At 46.7% G+C, this 23,113-nt stretch overlaps 1 pseudogene; it reads left to right on the top strand.

Annotated features, from left to right (window-relative positions):
- Nucleotides 1-1,143: 1,143 nt before the first annotated feature.
- On the top strand, nucleotides 1,144-23,113 carry LOC122130237 (annotated as a pseudogene).

Genomic DNA, 23,113 nt, shown 5'->3' with positions numbered 1-23,113 from the left:
GTATTTAGCAGCAGCCGCAACTCACCTTCAGCCAATGTGCCACTAAATGATATGCGTTCATTTTGAGTAGCTTACGGCCACCAACATCCGACTGACACAGGAAGAACCGAAACGACTGAAAAGTAAGTAGATAGCTGTGTGATGTTGGATGTCATGTTTTCCACATTAGAGTTACTGTTAGAGCCTGTCCATCCGTCCGTCCGTCCTGTCAAATGGAGCATCGGACGTCTCTGAATCAGTTGTCACGGCTCGCTCAGCAGGGACTATAACAAAGCGGAGGTTTTATCTGTAAATTCCCCCCAATATCCCGTTTGTCCCCTTAGCTGGACAGTTGCTAGGAAACCTGACCCGAATAGCAGCTGACTCTGGCTCAGATCTTTTTTAGAGTCAGCAGGTAGGGGTTGATGGCTGAGATTTAAAAGTGATGGTGGAGGCATACGCACGGTGATTCCCCCCGCGAAAACAGCCTCAGTCTCCATCGTAGACCAGGCCAACCTATCCGACTTTTCATCGATTAATCTCTGGTAGAATGCAAACAACATTCATGGCGAATAACATTCATGATGAAAGTAAACGCTGCCGCAAAGGATGCAGTCCTGCGGAGAAAACTGGAGAAAACTGGCAACGCTTTTACGTTTAATGCATGTATTCAGCAATATTGCAATACTAGCCCTTCTTGATAAACAAGCTGACACATGGTCAAGTGCAACAGTGCATGTCAGGTTCTTGGCTGAAAATGTCGCTTGTTGTTTTAGCTGTATTTTTCATCTGCTTCATTCATTTTCATCTGGTAATCCTGTCTGAACATCTTTAGTAGAATGGAGATATGGTCCAATGAAACATTCTAAGACTCTCTTTCTCTCTCTGCCTGCTTGTCTCTTGACTTTGCTCTTGGGTGACTGCCAGCAGTCCTCTGAAGGTCATTCAGTCATTGGATCAATAGCCCCTGGAGATGGCCAGGAGATGGGAGGACATTAAACGCAGATGAGACTAGGATCTAATCACCTGGATGGCCTCCTGTGGCTCTGCTGGGTAGCATATGGGTTTGCCAGAGTCATGTCTCAGACTGCTCCTGACCAGGATGACTAATAGACTAGCCCACTCTGTGTTAGGGTGCTCCACGGTCTGCTTCTGGGTGAGTAGGCTTTGGGTTGTGTCCCTCCGCACAAAACTGGTGCTGCGTCAAACTGACATAACTGACAAAATCTGACAACATTGTGCAGTGCCCCAGGTAAGAGTGGTCTAGTGTGTGTTTCTGGGTGTACAATCTGTGCATATATAGGTGTGTGTGTGTGTGTGTGTGTGTGTGTGTGTGTGTGTGTGTGTGTGTGTGTGTGTGTGTGTGTGTGTGAGCGAGTGTGTGATGATTGTGATTTTTCATGTGATGATTCATTTGGATGAGTATTGGGGTCAGCCCACGCTTGATGAGTCTGCATGGGGTTGAGTAGTGAAACAAAACTGAAATCCGTGTTAGTGCTGCACAGCTCCTTCACCCCAGCATCCTGCTATGCCTGTAACTCACCAGTTGACAAGGCAACCACTGTCTCTGCAAGGGATCTGTGGCGAATCTGTGCCACATCAGGTCCACTGTCTGTCAGGGGGTATCTGTGAGACTAAGCGTTCATGTTAACTGACTTTCGCCCTCTCTTCAGGCTACTGGACGGGCTCAGTGAAGCTACCACAATAAGTGACAGCCAGCCAGAGCTCACTTCCTCCTTCACTCCATCCATCCCGTCTCCACCACCACCACCCTGACAGGAGAATGCCCTCTGAGCCTCTTCTCAGGTACGCTATTGTGTCTGAGGTCACTGTAGTTCCCCGCACAGTGAATGACTCTGGAGCAGGTCTGGAAAAGGATCTGGTCTGGTTATGGACCACATCAGCCCCGGTCCAGTCAGCTACATTGTGTGTCCCTGCTCTATGGTCCCCGCAATGTCCCAGTCCAGTCCAGTCCAGTCCAGTCCAGTGCATGCATATAGACACTGATGGTCCTCAAGGCTTATCAGTCAGATGTGTGTGATGTTTGTTAAGGAAGTGGTTTTCTGAGGCCCAATGGTCTTATATCACAGGTGCAGAATCTCAAAACCCTGTACCCTTAAAGACGTGGGCATTTGTGTTTCAGGCTCATATGGTTAGCATAAGTGTGCTAGTGTCTGGTTTCTCAAACAAGCCAAAGTTCATAGACATTGATGTGCAGTTTTTGTTGCAAGTTATCCCAAACCTACCTTTTTGTAGGATTCACAAAAGCATTGGGATACTTGAGTGTGCTTACAATCTGGACATTACTACCCCTGGAGAGAGAGAGAGAGAGAGAGAGAGAGAGAGAGAGAGAGAGATATTCTCCTTTGATAATGGGCAAGTTGCAAGATAATATGAATTACAACGGTATCTGGCTTGAGTAGGCAAAGTGTCATTTCACTGTCAAAGATATATGGTAAATCAGAGATGGATCCTGGGGAAGTATGGTCTGACACACACACACACACACAAACTCACACACACACACACACACACACTCACACTCACGCTCACACTCACACTCACACTCACACACAGTGAAAGGCAGACACAAAATATCAAGATCAATGAGCAACAGAAAGGTGGTCACTGTAAGACAGGGGCAGTAGAGGCAGAGGTGGAACTTCATCTGTGTGGAACATTAGAAAGAAATATTTGATTTTTAAAAAATATACCTGATTCCAGATTTGAATACATCAGAGGAGCAGGATAGTGGAGCCCTTGTCTTTGCAGAGCTTGGTACTGTCTGAGGGACTGTGTTTACCTATATTACCCATAACAACCAGAATGATTATGAATGATCCCCTTTTTAACCACATCAACTCTGTCTCTATGCGCATGTTATCTCTTTTTTGTGTATATGTGTATGCTTGTGTATGTGTATATGTGTATAGACGGTGTGTTTGTATATGATTTTACATGCATACACATCTTGTGTATAGGTCTTATCTCGACATTTATGAATATGCATTGAATGTTATATTGTTAATACTGAGAGCCAAAGCTGGTTTTTTATTAGAGTGAACATATTTCTGCACAGGGATGAGGAGAAAGAGGGTGAGTGAGTGAGAAAAAGAGAGATTGAGTGAGAGAGTGTGTGTGAAAGAGAGGGAGGGATGGAGGTAGAAAGAAATAGTGAGAAAAAGAGAGAGATTGAGTAAGAGAGAGAAATTGATTGAGAGAGAGAGAGAGAGAGAGAGTGTGTGTGTGAAAAAGAGAGGGGGTCTGTTTGGAATAGAGAGGGAGGGAGGCATAGAGAGAAAGAATTGGAAAAAGAGAGAGATTGATTGTGTGTATGGAAGAGAAAAAGAGAGAGAGACGCCATAACTGTATTTGGTTTACGACATCATGTGGACATCACATGGGTCAGAGGGTGAGAGGGCCTATAGTCTCACAATGGAGACACAGAACTGCCTGTTCTTGGAGGCCCCTTTATCCTCCTCCCGTTCTCTCATTCAAATTCCAATTCATGACTGAAAAAATAGAGTAGTATTACCAAACAGCAATACGTGGCAGACATCAGCAACCACATTTTAACTATCACTTTCCTGTGTCCTTCACTCTTCTCTTTGTATTTCTCTCTCCCTCTCATTCCTCTCTCTCTCTCTCTCTCTCTCTCTCTCTCTCTCTCTCTATATATATATATCTTTTCATATCTCTCCCCATCTTAGTTCCCAGGACATGCTGAAAGGCCAGAGGCTGTGTCAGTCCAGGTCGCACCAGGACTCCGTTCTCTCCGCCCTCAACCAGCAGCGGAAGGATGGCCTCTTTTGTGACGTCACACTGGTTGCCGGGGAGCAGAAGTTCCACGCCCACAAGGCTGTGCTTGCGGCGTGCAGCGATTACTTTAGGGTGAGTTTTCTGTCACATGTGACTCCCGCGGCCATCGTTTCACATTTCACTCTAGATTTGATACCTCAGACCACTCTGAGAAGGGAAACAGGGGGCGAGATGGAGGAGAGAGGAGGCTAGTAGTGGAAGTTAATAGCAATGGAAAAGCAGAATTGGCATTACTAGCAATGCTCAGAATCAATCAAACTTGATCTAATTTACATGTCAGCCATTGCTCGTTGCCTGTCAACAGTAATCCTGTTAGAGTCTTGTGTGTGAAATCCACCCAAAGCCTTGTCATTACATGGGGGAGTGTCAGCTGTGCCCCCACCACTTCACACCCTGCCAAATGAGTTCTTGCAGAACAGAGACAGGAAAAAAGGCTTCTACATGTCATCCTTATGCCCTTAAGGTGGTGCCTTATTTAGCCTGGGCCGACGTGTGTGGGGTTGAGCAGGACCTGCACTCTGCACTGATTGGAGCCAGGCTAAAGTCTAAGTCATTAAGGTGCTTCTGTGTTTGAAAGCATGACGTCTGGCTGAAGCAGTCAAGTGAATTAAGCTCCTCATCTCAATCTGTTCTCTTCCCTTTTATGCTTCTATACTCTCCTGTGTTTGTGTGTGTGTGTGTGTGTGTGTGTGTGAGTGAGTGTGTGTGTGTGTGTGTGTGTGTGTGAGTGTGAGTGCGGGTGTGAGTGTGAGTGTGAGTGCAGGTGTGAGCGTGTGTGTGTGTGTGTGTGTGTGTGTGTGTGTGTGTGTGTTTGTGTGAGGTTCATTTGAGTTCATTTTAATGCAAACATGGTCTGGTAGGCATGGTCTTTGATGGCAGACTATGTTCTTCCCCCAAATGTACACCAGTACGGAAATCTAACAGATCTTTTGAACATACGGATGTGTGTAAGCGTGTATATGCTTGCTTGTGTCCGTGTATGTGTGTGTGAGCGTGAGTATGTATGTACATATGTGTCTGTGTGCGTGTGCGTGTGTGTCTGTGTCTGTTCGTGCGTGTCTGTATGTGTGTGTGTGTATGCTTGGGGAATGTTTTCAGAACAGATTGGGTGCAGATGACTGGTAATATGCAGAGGAGAGAGCAGAGAAAAGAAGGGAGGGAGTGGAGGGAGTAGAGGGAGCGAGAGCGAGAGCGAGAGCAGCCAGGTAGGGCACGCAGGAAATGAGCGGCTCCTGGAGACGCAGCCCAGGGAGAGCATTGGCAGCGGCAGTGAGATTTGATTTTCGGAGGGGCTGAGCAGATTAAAGCAGAGGGGAGATAAATCCCCCCTGGAAATGGCGAGGCGAGGGGAGATTACGCCGGAGTCCAAGGAGGGATTTACTCAGGCCAGGTAGCTTGACTTTCATCCTACCAAGTGGAGAGGGAGCAGAGGCAGCTGTGCGGAAGGCTGATTTCGTTATTGTTTTTTTTTCCTGGGGACAGTACTGCCACAGGTATTTTCATATGAAAAGAGACAGTCAGACATGACATTATGCACTGTAGCACCTCTTGTGCAATTAGAGAATGGATTCGATGCTATGATCAGTTACACAAATACCCAGACATATCAGATCGCAATCTTGTCTTCATCCACTTATTGGTTGCGGTGCAGCATTTGATACTCAACACAGTACAATAGACAAAACAGTCTTACAGCCGCAGGCTATGTAGAAGCAGTGCGAGTTCCAGTGAAGTAGACAAGGGTCCTTAAAACCAGGGCATGTGTGTGCGTCCATGTGTGTGCATCCATGTGTGTGCGTCCATGTGTGTGTGTGTGTGTTAAAGCCTAGAGAGTCTGTGTCCATGCTTGCATTAACACATGCTTTTTCACATGATCTCCCTGCAACGTGCGTGTGTGTGTGTGTGTGTGTGTGTGTGTGTGTGTGTGTGTTTATGTATGCATCTGTAAATGAGGATGTTACATATGACTTCTCCCTTCTGAGCGATAGCGTCTCCCACCAGTGAATCACACGCTCCGAGTAATGGAAACCCATATCCAGACTCCCACCCTCTTCAGCCCCAGTCTGGAGGCACCATGGCCCAGACGGGGCAGATTGGAATGGGATGCCCCATCAAGCGTGAGCAGCACAGCTAAAGCTGCCCCGTCCTGATCACCTGTCTCCTTCTATCGCATCGAATTACCTCTTAACCCCTCTGAGAAATATGGCCCAATATCCACCAAACAGATGGAATATCGCCTAACATTCAACAAACAGACGGAATATGGCCTAACATCCACCAAACACACGGAATATGGCCCAACATCCACCAAACACACGGAATATAGCCTAACATCCACCAAACAGACGGAATATGGCCTAACATCCATGCGCAGACATGTTGCGCAGCTGTGGCAATCTGTTAGTGTTAAACATTGAAGGATGCGCTAATTGTAGAAGCCTTGGTATCCTGGATATTGTCATTCGAAGCAGTGTCTTACTGCAGTCAGGAAGTCAGACAATGAACATTACCTTCAGACCTGTTGAGGTAGCATCCTGTAACAATGCTGATGGCAGAGCTTCGATACACACACACACACACACACACACACACATCACTAAACTATAAACACCTTCCCTTCCCTATAAAGTACCAGGATGTATGAAACGAAGAACTGTAAATGTAAGATCTTTGCATATTTACATCCAGCAGAAATATCCGTAGCTGCAACACTTGACTTAACAGAGGTATGAAGTAATGAAGAGGCAATGCTGTTTCATGGTTTTTTGGATGGCTGGCAATAACACTGTTTCTACTGGTCATAACTGTACCAGCATCGTATACAGTTAACCATACCATACCATAGCAGACAAACCTGTATCCTATAATGGAACTGCATGTACGATAAACTAGAGAGCGCCTCAGCACAGAATCTGCTAAGCTACTGTTAAGCCAACCTTTGCACTCCAAAATCTTTGCCCCGGACTGCTGCTGCAGCTGTGCTAACAGGGCTCATTTGTCACGGTCACCGCCTCTGAACCAACCCCCACCCCAACTACATCAGCCTCCCCTCAGGTTAGAAGTCACCCCTCAGTACACGTCTCAGTCTCAGGTCTCAGGTCTCATCTTCACGCACTGACCTTGTCCTCACACACACACACACACACACACACACACACACACACACACACACACACACACACACACACACACACACACACACACACACACATCCCTCCAGGTTGCGTGAGTGGCTCATGGTCACTCAACCAGGAAGAGTTTAATTAACACACACTCTCTCTCCACAGGGGTTCTGCCCTAACAAGACACTTTGGTCTCTCTTTTTTTTGGTTTTTAAACAATGTGAAGTGAGGTCACCCTATGAAAGTAGGCTGTGCTGCAAATAGAGTAGGAGGAAAAGACTCATCTAGAATGTGTGGTGGCAGTTTCTCTGAAAAAGAGAAAAGACAGAATAGAGGATAAAGGGGCACAGGGATAAATTTAGCTGCCATAGTTATTTCATGCTGAGGGAGACCACAAAAAAAGCAGTGGTACTGATTGGCCACATTAAATACAAGGCAGAACATGAATCGGAACGCTTTCTCAAAGCGCTTCAGGACAATCCTGCATCGGACCTCTCTAACTCTGGCATGGACTAGGCTCAGGTCTGGCACAGAGTTGGTAGCTCAGAACCAGATACACACCAGAATGAGGAACCTCATGGCCACTGGCACCAACCACACATGTTTGACATGATAATATACAGTAGATACTCCATGTAGTAAGTACATACAATGTACCAGTGACCAAAAATGGACAATTAAAGCCCCTTATGGAATCGCATTTGTAAATTCTTCTAGCACGGCTAGTCGTTTGTGGCGCAGATTGTGGCTACTGCTCTATTTCAGCTACAGGTAGAGAGTGAGATGAGAAATGAGAACACAGTGTGTAGGCACTAGTTAACTTCTGTAATGTCTTTCCTGTACTTTAGAAGGACATTTGTGTGCGTGTGTGTGTTCATGTGTGTGTGTGTGTGTGTGTGTGTGTGTGTGTGTGTGTGTGTTGGGTGTGTTGGGACCTCTGTGCTAGAGGCGGAGGACGATTTATTGGAGCTCAGCTCAGTCATGGCCTCTGTTATGATCTCTGGGCCTCCCACTTCCTGTGCTGTGTGAGCTTTGATCAATGTCTTTCCCATCCACCCACTGCGAGACAGCGATCAATGCCTTTGATTAGTGCGGCCTCAGTGGGGAGCATGACTTGGCTGGCCGCACCGTCGCTCTGATTATTATAGCATGTGGGTAGTGGGGTGTGTGTGTGTGTTTGTGTTTGTGTTTGTGTGTGTGTGTGTGTGTGTGTGTGTGTGTGTGTGTGTGTGTGTGTGTGTGTGTGTGTGTGTGTGTGTGTATAAGCACTGTCATTACTCTTGCTTTCACACGTCTAACCTGACAAATAATGTTGTGCAGATATCAGTGGAATGACAAACAGGCAACAGATCTCAGTTGTGTGTGTGTGTGTGTGTGTGTGTGTGTGTGTGTGTCTGTGTGTCTGTGTGTGTCTGTGTGTGTCTGTCTGTGTGTGTGCTATTAAATGCTGTTTTGCTATGTTGAACTGTCTGATGAACCCATCACTTGACTTAGTATGTGTGTATATTTGTCTGTATATAAGTGTGTGTGTGTGTGTGTGTGTGTGTGTGTGTGTATGTGCCTGTTCTTTACCTGGTTCCTTGCCTGTTTTTATGTGCCTTGCCAGGCCATGTTTAGCCTGTGTATGATGGAGAGTGAGGCGGATGAGGTGACCTTGCAGGGAGTGACGTGTGTGGGACTGAAGCATGCTCTCGACTTCGCCTACACGGGGCAGGTGAGGCCACTCTCTCACTCCCACACCAACCAGTCTCACACAGAACACACACCCGAAAAGAAAACACAGGCACACACACACACAGGCACACACAGACTCACTCAATCTTTGTGCAGAACTTGCCGTAGGATCATGTGGAAGCCCAATTCCACTATTTTTGTACAGAGCATTTTTGTCAGAGTTATCAAGCACAATGTACGCACAACGTACACCCATTTTCTTCAAAGATCTTAATGTCAGTCATCAGTGTAAAATCATGTCCAATCTCACAATGGTCCTTACAGGGGTCAGGACACACCCGAAATGGGGTCGGAGAAGCATGTACATCTTCCAGGTAACCCTCCCCGCGGAAGGAGCACCTGTGGATGAGCTTGAACTTCTCTTGCAGCACATCCTAGTCTTATTATCCTCTTCTGGTGGCTATATTTCAATGCGAATCATTTAGTCAGTTACGCCAATTGTATTGTGAAAACCTTATATTGCTGCAAAACACATTTTAATATTGGCCTCAGTACTAAAAAATATAAATTGAAGTCAACCGGGCTGCCCCTTCCCATACAATATGCACGATAGCTATGTTTACAGTTAAGTTATGGCAGTACTAGGCCTGCACAATGAACAATGCGTACGTGAGAATTCCTGACCGCAGTGATAAATCTTTGCCTCCTTGCATCACAGTTAGTTCCTCTTAGGTGTCGTTAATCTGCAAATTACAAATATTATGCGTACACCACCTCGAGACCATGCAACATGTTCTCCTGCCAAGTACCTTTAATAAGTACCGTTTCTGTGTAGAAATGTACTCAGCATGTTTTTAGTCCAGACCTACTAGTGATGCATGCGGTCCATAGACATGAATACACTCTCAGACACACACAGACACACACACGCACACACACGCACACACACATACACACACACACGTACGTATAGCCTACACACATGCTCACACACACCAAGTTTGTGCCAGAATCTCCTCCTACACAGACAGCACACATTAAGCGAGCATTCCCATCATCTCTGGGCCCTCTCTGACCGCTGATCGCTCCCCTGGCAGTCTCCCTCCCACGCCTGCCCCATACCCCCCTACTGACAGCGCTGAAGCTCTCCATGAGACACGGCTAGAACTAGAACCAACAAACACTGAATCATCATCCATCCGCCATCACTGCTCAAGCCTCCACCGCCCCCCTTGTTTGGGTGGCTGTCTGGATGGATGGGTGGATGGGTGGGTGTGTGGGTGGCCATGTTCCCAGTGTCGGTGGAGAGATGGAGATTCACTGTCTCACTGTGGATTAGCCCAGGCCAGGGGAGCACCGCTGCTGCTGCTGCTGCTGCTGCTGCTGCTGTTGCTGTTTCTGCTGATGCTGTTTCTGCTGATGCCGTTAATTAGGAATAATTGTGTGTTTCCCTGGGGATGAGAGGAAATTATGCGTAGGCCAACATCAACCTGCTGCTCCAATTTAGCTTGCCCAGACAAACTCAGAGACTCATACATATACACAGACACTTACATACAAACAGACACTTACATACAAACACACGAACACACGAACACAGACACAGACACAGACACAGACACAGACACAGACACAGACACAGACACAGACACAGACACAGACACAGACACAGACACAGACACAGACACAGACACAGACACAGACACAGACACAGACACAGACACAGACACAGACACAGACACAGACACAGACATTGCAATACGCTTCCAGTGTGGATTTGTTTTCTTGTGGTGTGTTGATCCTTCAGGCCCTTCAGCCTTATCAGGGGAGCTTTGGAAGCCACACAACCACTGCAAGCAAAATATTTTGATATGGAAAAATGATCTTTGGGTTTTAGCGCCTCAGTGTTAAGCGCGGCTCAGACGTCATGCTCGTGGAAAACATCACCGAGCTCCGGGGACTGTCACTGAGCCAACAAAGGCTCTGTAAACCTGCCAAATACTCCCTCTATCTCCCCCCGCACCGTGACTCTGATGGGAGACTTCATGTGACGCATGCATGTTAGCTCACATTGATGATCTGCACACAGATGTACACAGATAGCCAGAGTGAAACACATGTCAGAGAGGCGGGTTGTTGTGACGGCACAGACACAGACACTCTAAATAAATAGCCGCTGATATTGCATCAGGGCTCTGTGGTCTGCAGCTGACCTAGGTCCAGCTTAGATCCAGGCTGGCTAATTTAGCTAGATGTGTTCCATCTGTCTGTCTCATTCTTTCTCTCCCACTCACTCTCTGTTTTCCACTCACACACACTCTCTCTCTTTATCTCTCTATCTGTCTGTCTGTGCATATGTCTGTCTATCTGTCGATCTTGGCTAGATGTGTTCCATCTGTCTGTCTCATTCTTTCTCCATCTCACACGTTCTGTTTTCCATCTGTCTGTCTATCGTCAATCTTGGCTAGATGTGTTCCATCTGTCTGTCTGTCTCTCTCTCTCTTTCTCTACCTGTCTGTCTGTCTGAGTTAGAATGTGCATCAAATTTGGTTTTCTGTCTGGAAGGAGCAGATCCAGCACACTAAAGCTTCCAATATCCTCCAAGATGTCCTAGAACTTAAACAAACAAACCACTCCTCGTGTTGGAAAAAATATGCAGGTTTATTAAAACAGCCCATAAAGAACCCCATAGAAGACCCTGTTGTGCTAGTTATGAGGAGCAGTTCAAGTCCTGTAGGTGGGTCAGTACGTAGCTGTTGCTGTTGCTGTTGCTGGTGCTGGTGGGCTTCAGACCTGTGAGCTCTGGGCTCTGAGGAGTTTCAAACGTCTGTGTTCAGACAAGGTGCTTCTGAGGCCATATGCACACACTTTATTAAACAGGTTCCTCTGATGGCACATAGTCTACTAAATAGGTCAAATGTGAAAAAAGCACGTGCTTACGTGAATAACTGATTAATGAACCAGTATCTGTGCATTGTATGTTAATCCTGATCATGATGTCTGATGGTCAAGGCTGTTTCCTGTCTGTGCAGATTGTGCTGGAGCCGGGGGTGATCCAAGATGTGTTGGCTGCTGGGAGTCACCTGCAGCTGCTGGAGCTGCTCAGCTTGTGTTCCAACTACCTCATACAGGTGAGCTTCACAGCACTACCTCATACAGGTGACCTACACAACACTCTCATACAGGTGACCTACACAACACTACCTCATACAGGTGACCTTCAGATGTTCTCCCTCGGTCTTTATCCCCCTCTCAGATTCAAAAGGGTTGGATTGACACAATACTATATTGCCAGGATATAACAGTCAAAAAGGAATAACAACCAAACAGAATTAAATAACAGAGCTAAATAACATTTGTAATCCCTCTCTCTCTCTCTCTCTCTCTCTCTCTCACTCTGTCTTTCTGCCTTTCTTGCTGTACTTTTCAATTTTTTCCACCTGCCTCTTTTTTGTACAATTACTTAAACACTTACTGTTTCCGTCTGCATGTGCACACACTCTCATATTCCATACGCCACCTGCTGGTGGAATAAACAACTTGCAGCACTGTGCAGTCCCATAGGTTTTGCTGCTGTAGGCTGTGGGGTTCTGACTGCGTCTTGTGATCTTACAGGTCTTTGTAAGATTTGCAATTTGGATGAAATAATGAGCCAGACAATAGCCATCTGGGTCCTTCCTATGCAGTGCAGGGTGTTTAGTCTATGTTAGGCTGTATATAATTTACAGTGTGTGCTGTGCCCATGGGTGTGTTTCACACTGTTAAGTGTATAATAAGCCTAATTCATACAGTATACTGTGACAGGTATACAACGGGGTTCAATGAGTAGCCGGTTCAGTGAAGTGAATGTCATCTGAGGGTTGCGTGTGTGTGTGTGAGCCGTACAGTTTCTGGTGAATCCAATAGATGGCAGTCTACTCCTTCCATTACCTCTCTCTCTTTCACTCTCTCTCTCCCCCTCTCCCCCCCCCTCTTACTTTCACTCTTTTCATTATCTCAGCATCTTATTATGTTGATCTCATATCAGCCTCTCCCCCTTTGTGTCGGTGGAGTCAGAGGTAGTTTCTGTCGGGCTCATGGCTCAGGGCTCATGACTCATGACTCATGACTCAAAGATGGTTGTACACTACTGCGGTGTCATATATCATATATCATAAGACTGCCATGTGTTATTTTGCTTTATAAAACAATTGGGTTCTATTGAATTATTTAGCTGTTTCTGATTGGACAAGAGACGTTCCATGAGTTGGAATATCCCAGGACATCCCAACTCGGACTTTTCACAGCTAATATTAAATCACTCCGCGATGAAACATTCTATAGCACGTTGATACAATTAAGCGATAACCGTTAATTCAAAGTTCTTATAATTCCAAAAGACGTTGACAATGGAACTATTTTTTTGTTGCGGAGAAACAATGGCGAAATAAAAAAAATTGTAATCAATAACTTCGGGTTGAATGTTAATTGGTTGACTATAAAATTGTTTTATAAAAGCAATATAGTACGAGTAGGTAAGGGATATCCCTTACCTACCCCACTCGCACTCGTACTATATTGCTTAATTATTTTGGGTCTCCAGAATCTAACCCTTTCAAATGTAACCTAATTACACCAAACTAGTCATGGCCCATCTTAAAGTCTGATCTAGCCTTCATTCATTTATCTCTGATCTGAACTAGTCATGGCCCATCTTAAAGTCTGATCTAGCCTTCATTCATTTCAGTTCAGTCCTGATTGATACCTTAAATGATCCGGACCAAACTATAACAAAGCTAAAAAATATGTAACAAAATGTGCTCAAGTTATTGTCCTTACACGAGCCTTGCCTAACTCAACACATCTGTCCGCACAATGGACTGCCCTGAACCACATCACCTGTCCTAACCTTACACGCCTGAACATCCAGACTCCTGTCCTAACCTAACACTCCTGTCCCCATAGATACCTATCCTCCTATTCATTCCTGTGTTAAGCTGACTCCTGTGTGTGTGCCGGCAGGAGCTGAGCAGTCTGAACTACCTGGACCTGTACCGGCTAGCCGACCTGTTCCACCTGCCGGCACTGGAGGAGGCAACGGTGGCCTTCCTAGTGGAGCACCTGGCTGAGCTGCAGCGCTCCCACCAGGAGGAGGTGCTGCTCCTGCCCTACCGCCTCCTCAGGGAGGTGCTCAAGAGTGACCGCCTCACCTCACTCAGCGAGGAGGAGATCTGGCAGGTAAGCATCTCTCTCTCTCTCTCTCTCTCACACACACACACACACACACACACACACACACACACACACACACACACACACACACACACACACACAATAAAGACAATAGTTTGTGATTAATGATGGGGAAATCTGTCAATGAATAGTATCTTTCACCAAATCTATGATTTTCAACAGATGCATAGTCCTCAGCCTGCTTAAAGAATTAGTTGAGTTGGTTATCGTATTTACAAATGTTCCGCTCACCTTGAAACCTTATGATACAGCCAATGTGTTACCCATATCACAAGCTAGTGAAGCCAGGGTTCCAGAGGTTCCAGTTTAGTAGACACCTGGGGCTGCGGCGTGAGAAGACCTTCGGATAATAGTGAAGTTTGAACAGAGCTGAGCTAACGCAGAGTGTGATATGTGCTAAGATGCGAGCAACACATTTCTGATATAACAGAAACACATGCTACACTGATACACAGGAAAAGGGCTTTGTGTTGGACTGTGCATTAAACCATTTGAATTGGACGTAATTTGACAGGTAAACACCTTATGTTATTAACATATACAGTGTACAGGCGTAGAAAAGTTTGGCTTGTGGAAAATCTCTTCAGTCCTACTTTGTGTGTCGATAAAAACGTTCTAATTATCCCTCTCCAGATGTGGATGCACTATGCTGCTTTCATGTTTTGGTGGACAGAGCGTTTGTACTTACTTGCGGGAACATTACCTGCACTTTGATGGCCAGAATATCAGTGGAACCCTGAGTAGGTCTCCTGAGTAGGGTTGGGTTTAGCAGGCAGATTAGTGGTCAGGGATACAGTCTGAGATTGCAGAGTGGACATAGTGCAGTGGGTGGGTTAATGTGATAATGTGGATGAGTGGAAATGTTTAGATATCCTATCAATATTTCCCCCTGTGTCCCCTTTGTTTTAGTCTCTCCCTAAGAGCACATTTTCTTGTGTCAAGTTCAACAGTCTCCTCACACCCACATACACACACACACACACACACACACACCCACACACACCCACACACACACACACCCACACCCACACACACACCCACACAAGTCCTTTGCCTGCCAGCAAATCCGTATTTAGCACTGTGTGTGTGTGTGTGTGTGTGTGTGTGTGTGTGTGTGTGTGTGTGTGTGTGTGGATGTACGTGTGTTTGTGTGTGTGTGTGTGTGTGTGTGTATGCCTGTGTGTATGTATGTGTGCTTGTGTGTTGAGCTGACAAAGGTAGGGGAAGTAGATGTGCAGACAAGTCAGCTGGTGGGGGGGGGGGGTGGTTGTGGCAGTGCTGTGACTGTGACTGTGACTGTTCATTTGCACCAATCAGGCCCCCCCCCCCCCTCCTCTTCCTCCTCTTTTTCCCTTCAGCCCCTCCAACCCCCCCACCCCTTTAAACTCCCCCTCCACCCCACCCTCCTCCACCCCCTCCCTCCTGATTAGACCCACCGCGGTTTCATCAGAAACCCCAATCCCCTGGCTGTCACTCTGGCCAGCCCTCTGATTGAAAACAATCAGGCCTCTGATGCCACAATTACCCTGACCCTTTAACCAGCCGCCGCCGCCATAATCAGGCCCTGATTAGGCCGCTTTTGGCCCCCTTCACTGCGCCGGGAAGGTTAATTTGGGCATCAGACGGAAGCGTGATGGGCGCCGGGGCTGCGGCTGGCGTGGTCCTGCCGCTGGAGCGTGTGCCCGATGACGCCACCCTGATATAGTTCTGCCCGTCAATCATCGTCACACGCCACACTCGCCGAGGCTCGCTAAGGCTCACGCTCTGGAAATCACATTTCTTGCCACTTTGTTTTTTTTCTCCTGTGTGTGTGTGTGTGTGTGTGTGTGTGTGTGTGTGTGTGTGTGTGTGTCTCTTCTGCTTGCTTTTTCTCCCTTTTTTTACTGCACTCTCTCTCTCTCACTCTCGCTTGCTCTTTTCTTTCGGGTGTATGTGCGTGTGTGTGTGTGTGTGTGTGTGTGTGTGTGTGTGTTCGGGGAGTTAATTTATTCTCTGCCCCGAGGAAGTTCTCTGATCCAGTGTGACCTTCACAGTCAACAGACAGTGCAGTGCCCACCTCTCCCTCTCCTCCATCTCTCTCTCTTTCCCCCGCTCTGTCTCTTTCTCTTTTTTGCTTATTTATGCTCTGTCTGTAAAAATAGGAGGCAGAGAAGATACAAGATAAAAGAAATGGATGGATAGAATGTAAAAGAAGTGTCCAGTTTTAAATGTATTCTCAACATGCCTCATGCCAGGTGTTCATCAAAATCCTAAGGATGTAAATACATTTGTATGTTAAAATTAGGGATACGAGTATTTTAACGAAGTATCGGCACCGATACCGATACTGGTATCGGTGCCGATACTTCGTTAAAATACTCGTACTCGTTTTGAATTGCCGATACCAAGCACCGATACCACTCATCAGTATTTCACTGCATCAAACTGGCCGGGCTATGCTGACACAAAATGTGATTTATTGTCCTACCTGTCCTACCACTCTCTGCCAGACTAGTAAGTAGCTTATTTGCCGTCTTGTGTTGCATTTGCTTGATGTTTGACTGTGTTAGGAAAGTTTGTCATGGTGTCAAAGTATTTCAGTATACAGGTTTCGCTAAATTTAGCTGCTAGCATCTCGTTAGCGATTAGCAATTCCGTTATGCTGCCTTAACGGCGATTTGGGCTCATTTTAAGATAAATGACGACGACAGGAGTAAGGCACAGTGTAAGATCTGCACTGCTACGGTGTCGAGGGGCGGAAAGGAAAGTACTTTGTTTAACACAAGCAATTTGATTAAACTCCTGAAGACACACCATAGTGCTAAGTACACAGAGTTCACTGATGCTAGTGGCGCAAGACCGAAGTAACCAATCTTAACTGACGTCTTGCAAAAGAAAAAAACGCGCACGCACACACAGAGAGAGAGAGAGTTAGAGAGAAAGACTGTGCCACATAGGTTAAGTGATTGTTTGTGTACTTGAGCAGGAGATTCTTCTGATCCTTTTGTAACTGAAATGTGCTCTTGTGCTAATCCAGTAATAGTTCTGTTCACTTTTTGTTAAGCAGACTGTGTTGTTAACTATGCAGCAAATTGAATTGCCTTTATCTGGTTATATTTGCATTTTGTCTAATGTGATGATATTGTCTGTTTGAAGGCTTTTTTTGTGTGTTAAAACCAGAAAGCTCTGTTTATTTTTGGCTTGGGATAGCCTTCTGTTAATTTTGTACAATAGGCTTGACATAATCTGCAGAGGATAAAATAAAATCTGCCTCCAAATTAATTGCACTTTCATGGAGACCAAATCTAAGAAGTATCGGTATCGGTACTCGGTATCGGCAAGTACACAAATAAAAATACTCGTACTCGTATCGGTTTGTAAAAAAGTGGTATCGGTGCATCCCTAGTTAAAATCCATAGATCAAAACTATGCATCACTGAGCTTGTATCCTTCCTCTGTACATTTTGATCAATGTCTGAGTGTAATGCAAGAGTGTAAGTGTACAGGGAGAAAGACGGAAAACATTTGAAAGAAAAGATGTTAAATAAATGTGGGCTTCTGTTGGTTCCGGGCTGACCGCATCGGTATATCTTCTGGACTGGACTGGTCTGGTTGTGTGAGGCAAAGAGGTGTTGGTGAGTTGGTGTGTTTGCTGTGTTGGTGTGTAACGTTTAGTGTTTCTGTCATGTCCCCTCTATGGCGTAGAAATAGTTCACTGATAGAAATCTTTGGAGGTTTGGGACATAAAAAAATGTAGAGATGTAGTTTTGGGAAATGATCTAAAGAAGCAAGGGAAAGGATTAAAGGATTGAGTGTGATAGTGACCTTCCTACTGTCTTTGGGTAATGCTGTGACTTGGGTGCTCTTCTATCTTGTCTGTATGTATGTGCGTGACAGAAAGGGTTGTAGGCATGAGTGTGTGTGTGTGTGTGTGTGTGTGTGTGTGTGTGTGTGTGTGCGTGCCCAGCTCAGCTCAGCTGTAATAAGTTTGCTGCCTGTGTGCTGATAGTGTTTAAAAGCCACTTTGTTTGGCTGATAGCGAGATCGTTTATCTGTGGCCATCTCGCCCACACTTGCGTGCCTCTGCTTGCCAAACAACCTCAGATTGCTCTTAAGTTCAATTAGCTCGGCCTTTGTCCTGCTCCTCCTACTCTGTGCAGTGTGGGTATGTGTGGGTACGTGTGGGTATGTGTATGCATGTGTGTGTGTGTGTGTGTGTGGAAGGTAATGCAGTGAACCATTTTGCATATTTATTTCCCAGACTAGGGATACACCTCTGCCCTTGTGTTACTGTGTGTGTGATGTGTGTTACTGTGTGTGTGTGTGTGTGTGTGTGTGTGTTACTGTGTGTGTGTGTGTGTGTATGTGCATGTGTATATGTGTGAAATTAAGCCAAGGGTATGTGGAGAACACAATAGCTATCTGTGTGATGTGGAAGCACGCGCAGTGTCCATCTCACCCGCCAAGCTTTGCACAATATCCTTTTCACTCGAGCGGTTTGATCTCCCGATCCCCCCCCCACACACACCGCATGGAATACTAATGAGCTCCCTTGCAAGCACCCTCACCACCCCCTCTCTCTCTCTTCATCTCCCTCTCTGTCTCTGTCTCTATCTTTTTCACATTGTGCATCTGCTTCTCTCAGTTACTTTCCTTTACCTCTGTTTCTCTCTCCTCATTACTCTCTCTCCGTCTCTCCATCTCTCCATCTCTTTGTCTGTTTATCTTTCTTCCTCTCCAACACTCATTTTCACAATCACTCACTATCATACTCGTTCTTCTTCTCTCTCATATGATGTCTCTCTGTCCCCCCTCTGTATCCAGTTATATCTGTTTCATGTATTTTTTTCTATTCTCTCTATCCCTCCTTCTTCTTCCCCCCCCCCCCATCTCTCTCTCCCTCTCTCTCCACCTCTCTCTCAGCTGGTGGTGCGTTGGCTGGAGCATGACTGTCGGCTACCCAGTACGCCGAGGACCTGCTCCAGCACGTGCGCTACGGCCTGATGGAGTCGTCCGTGCTGCACCACCTCTCGGACGGGCACCCTCTCCTGCACGCCAGCCTGGTGGAGGAGGCCCTGGACTACCAGCGCGGCACCTTCGTCCAGCCCTTACGCGCAGACGGCCCGCACGCGACCCCGCTTCCGCTCCCTCACCCTCTAACGTGGCCGGCGGGAGGAAGCGGGAGGTCAGTCGCGTGCGAGAGCTGCGCTACTTCAACCCGGCCGGACCCGGGGGTGGGGGGTGCAGACCGAAGGGGGGGGCCAGCAGGAGCAGCAGCAGCATCAGATGCAGGGGGTGCGGGTGCCGGGGGGGGTCGGACTGGAGCGAGCTGGCACCCCATGCCGCCGGGCGGAGCACCACTGTGTGGCTGTCATGGGTCACTTCCTGTTTGTGGCGGCGGCGAGGTGGAACAGACCAACTGGGCGCACGTGCGCGGTAAGGAGCGCCTGCCGCTAACGACCTGCGCGCCAACCGCTGGAACGGACATCGCGCCCATTGAAGGCGTGCCGCGAGCACTTTGTTCTGGGCGTGCTCGACAGTTCCTCTTCGCCGTGGGCGGCCGCAATGAGCTCAGGCAGGTTGCTGCCGTCTGTCGAAGCGTTACTGCCCCAAAAGGAACAAGTGGATGTTTGTCCAGCCATTCGACCGCTCGCTGTCCTGCCACGCGGGGGTGTGTCGCTGACGGCCTGCTCTGGGTGTCAGGTACAACACCACAACCCTAACTCTAACACACTTTACAGAAAAAACAGACAAAACTGTAAAAGAGTGATGCTGTCAAAACACAATCTATACAAACATTGATTCAATAACCTTCATATTAGAGGTGGGAGAAGAAATCGATGAGCTGTAGTATTAGTAATCGAGTAGTCAGTATGTTTCGCCACAATATAAAACCGATACCATGGCCAAGTACCAAGTATCGCAATATTTATTTATTTAATGTTGTGAAATACATCAGCTGGTAACATTGCTTCTAAAATCCACAATATGGTGCAAGACCTTGTTCTTCTCTTGCATCACAGCGGAAACTGGAAAAGGAAGTCAGAGTCTGGAACAAATTCTCCACGCTAGGCTGGCTGCAAAGACTCCCAGTATACGACACGTGATATATGGGAGAAATAAGTCACAGTTTATTGTACAGATTGCAGTACTTACTGCATTGTCAAAGAGTCTCAATAATATTGTATCGTATGCAAAATATCAATGACACCATCATATTGTCCTATCTGTCATTTGATCACTGTATTGATCATATCATATTTTGTGAAGGCCACAGCTTGAGTAACGCGTCCAGTGTAATGAGAATGCATGCCCTGCCAGTCAACCCCAGTACCCATAGGAATGTGTGATGTCCACCTCTGCATTTACACAAGTCTTGTCTTAAAGGGCAGTGCATTAATGTATGGTAATGAGTTTGAGTATTCCACAGCCGGAACACTTGAAAATGCTTTCCTTTATTATTACACCAGCTGTATTGATCAGCCAGAGCTACCAGTGCTCATAGACACAAGCAGTACTCATAGACACAACCAGTGCTCATAGACACAACCAGTGCTCATAGACACAACTAGTACTTGTAAGTATTGGCTCACCAGTATGCTGGTCTCTCTCTCTCTCTGTCTGTGTGCGTGTGTGCGTGTGTGTGTGTGTGTGTGTGTGTGTGTGCGTGCTTTACAGGTGGCGTAACAAATACAGCCCAGTATCAGAACAGATTGATGGTGTATGACCCTGCTCAGGTAACCGGTAGTGAGAGAATGTGAAGGAATGTTTGTGGGGAAAAAGATGATGTGTTGTGGCCTGGCCCGAGTTAAAGAAGACATGGTTAACATCTACTATAACTGCAGGGGAAACCAGATGTGTTGAGTTAAGACAGGAAGAGAGAGAGGGAATGAAAGAGGGAGAGAGGGCAAGAAGGAGAGAGGGAAAGAGAACAGAGGGGGGGATATCAAGAAAGAGGGAGAAAAAGAGAGGAGTGAGATGGGAGAGAGGAAGAGCAGTTGACAAAGAAAGAGAGAGAGGAGAGAGGGCAGTAAAGAGTTGAGAGAGAGAGAGGGAGGGGGGGGATGAGAAAGAGAGTTGTAGAGAGTAGAGAGATTCATTGGTATTCACCGGGGCTTCACATTCACCTGGCAGAAACACCAACCCCCACCCACACTACCCTCAACAGATGGCCACCCGTCAGCTTCACTCTACACACACACACACACACACACACACACACCACACACACACACACACACACACACACACACACACACACACATTAACCTGCTCTCTCGCTGTCTCTCTCACATGCACACAGAGTCAAACACACACACACAATTATCTCACACAAGTGTGTATGTACATTCTTCCACACAAAAGCACAAACACACCCTTTGACACACGGATGCAAACACGTGCACATTCACAGTCATACAGCTCTGCATACACTTCAACAAATAGACTTCAACACCATGCTCAGACACCTCACTACACCACACCACAAACAGACACAAACATAGATGAAAATACAAATATATAAATATAGTGAATATATACAACTATGCGTCCAAATATACAAATATATAGATAGTGTATTCTATACATTTGCAGATCCATTCCTGAAGTGTCTTCTCATTCTTCTTCTTATCGTCTCTCTCTCTCTCAGGACCAGTGGTTAGCGCGTAGCTCCATGCTGCAGAGGCGTGTGTACCATGTGATGGCGGCCGTGGGGAGACAGCTCTACGTGCTGGGCGGAAACGACCTGGACTACAACAATGACCGCATTCTGGTGCGACACATCGACTGCTACCACATTGACGACGACCAGTGGACGCGCTGTTCGTTTAGCCTACTCACAGGTGTGTGTGTGTGCCTGTGTCTGTGTCTGTGTGTGTATGTGCATATGTGTGTGTATGGTGTGTGTGTCTATGTGAGCATCCTTATCCTGGTGGGACACATCGACTGCTACCACTTTGAGGCTGATCAATGGGCACGTTGTTTATTTAGCTTACGCACAGGTGTGTGTGTGTGTGTGTGTGTGTGTGTGTGTGTATACGTGTGTATGGTGTGTGTGTGTGTTTACGTGTGTATGGTGTGTGTGTGTCTTTGTGAGAATCTACATCGACCAGCGGTTCTTTGGCCTACTCACAGGTGTGTGTTGTGTGTGTGTGTGGGGGGTGAGATGTTTATCAGAAACACACCTGTCTTCCGCAAGCACCTCGAGTTAATGGCGCTGTATCAATTTTAAGAATGGAACTGAATGGAAAATGCAGCAAACGTTAATTGTCTCCACTCAGGCCAGAACGAGGCTGGGGTGGCGGTCCACGAGGACAGGATCTACGTGGTGGGAGGATACTCCATCTGGACAAACGAACCCTTAGCCTGCATTCAGGTGAGCTGTCTGAAGGGTTGACCTTAACTCACCTGATGGGCACAGGTGATGTGATGTTAACCTGTGACTTGTTTTACCTTGTCTGCCAGGATGTGATGTGATGTTTACCTGTGGCATGATGTGTACCTGTGCTGTACCTGTCTGCCAGGATGTGACGTGATGTGATGTGATGTGATGTTTTCCTGTGGCATGATATATACCTGTGCTGTGCTCTTCCTGTCTGCCAGGTTCTGGACGTGAGCTCAGAGGGGAAGGAGGAGGTGTTCTACGGCCCGAGTCTGCCCTTCGCTTCAAACGGAATCGCCACCTGCTTCTTACCCGCGCCCCACTTTTCCTGCCCCAACTTACAGACACTACAGGTTCCTCATCACAGGATAGGAACGCTTTAACACACACACACACACACACACACACACACACACACACACACAAACACACACAAACACACGCACTGACACATACATAAACAGACACACTCACACACCCCAAACAGAGACGCTCTATGAAGAAGTATGAACGTTTACCACTGCCTCAACACACCAAGATGCAAATAAAGCCAAGGAGAACCCTCTTCCTGAGCTGCCCAGAGCTCCAGATGCTCGAGAAACTCGAGATACACATGCAGGGTGCCCAGCTCTATGGCTACAGTTTAAAGCAACACATCTTAGTAATGAGACCACACGGTGCACTTTGCTTTCTGGGAAAATAATCCACAAGGACTGAACCTTGATTTGTTCTGATCTGTGTTGACACAGCAGCAATGGAGAGCACTGAGTTTATCAGTTTTCTGTGCCAAAACATTAGTATCAAGCTCCTTATTGACTTAATGCACTATATGAGACTGAGTGAGCTGTCTCCAATTGCAACCAATAGGTATATACTGTATATACGAGGTGTGGCTGTTAAATAACAACTGTTATTACAAGTATAT

Source organism: Clupea harengus, unplaced genomic scaffold (genome assembly GCF_900700415.2).
Source record: "Clupea harengus unplaced genomic scaffold, Ch_v2.0.2, whole genome shotgun sequence".
Classification (NCBI taxonomy): Eukaryota; Metazoa; Chordata; class Actinopteri; order Clupeiformes; family Clupeidae; genus Clupea; species Clupea harengus.
This window is presented reverse-complemented; position numbering and strand designations above follow the sequence as displayed.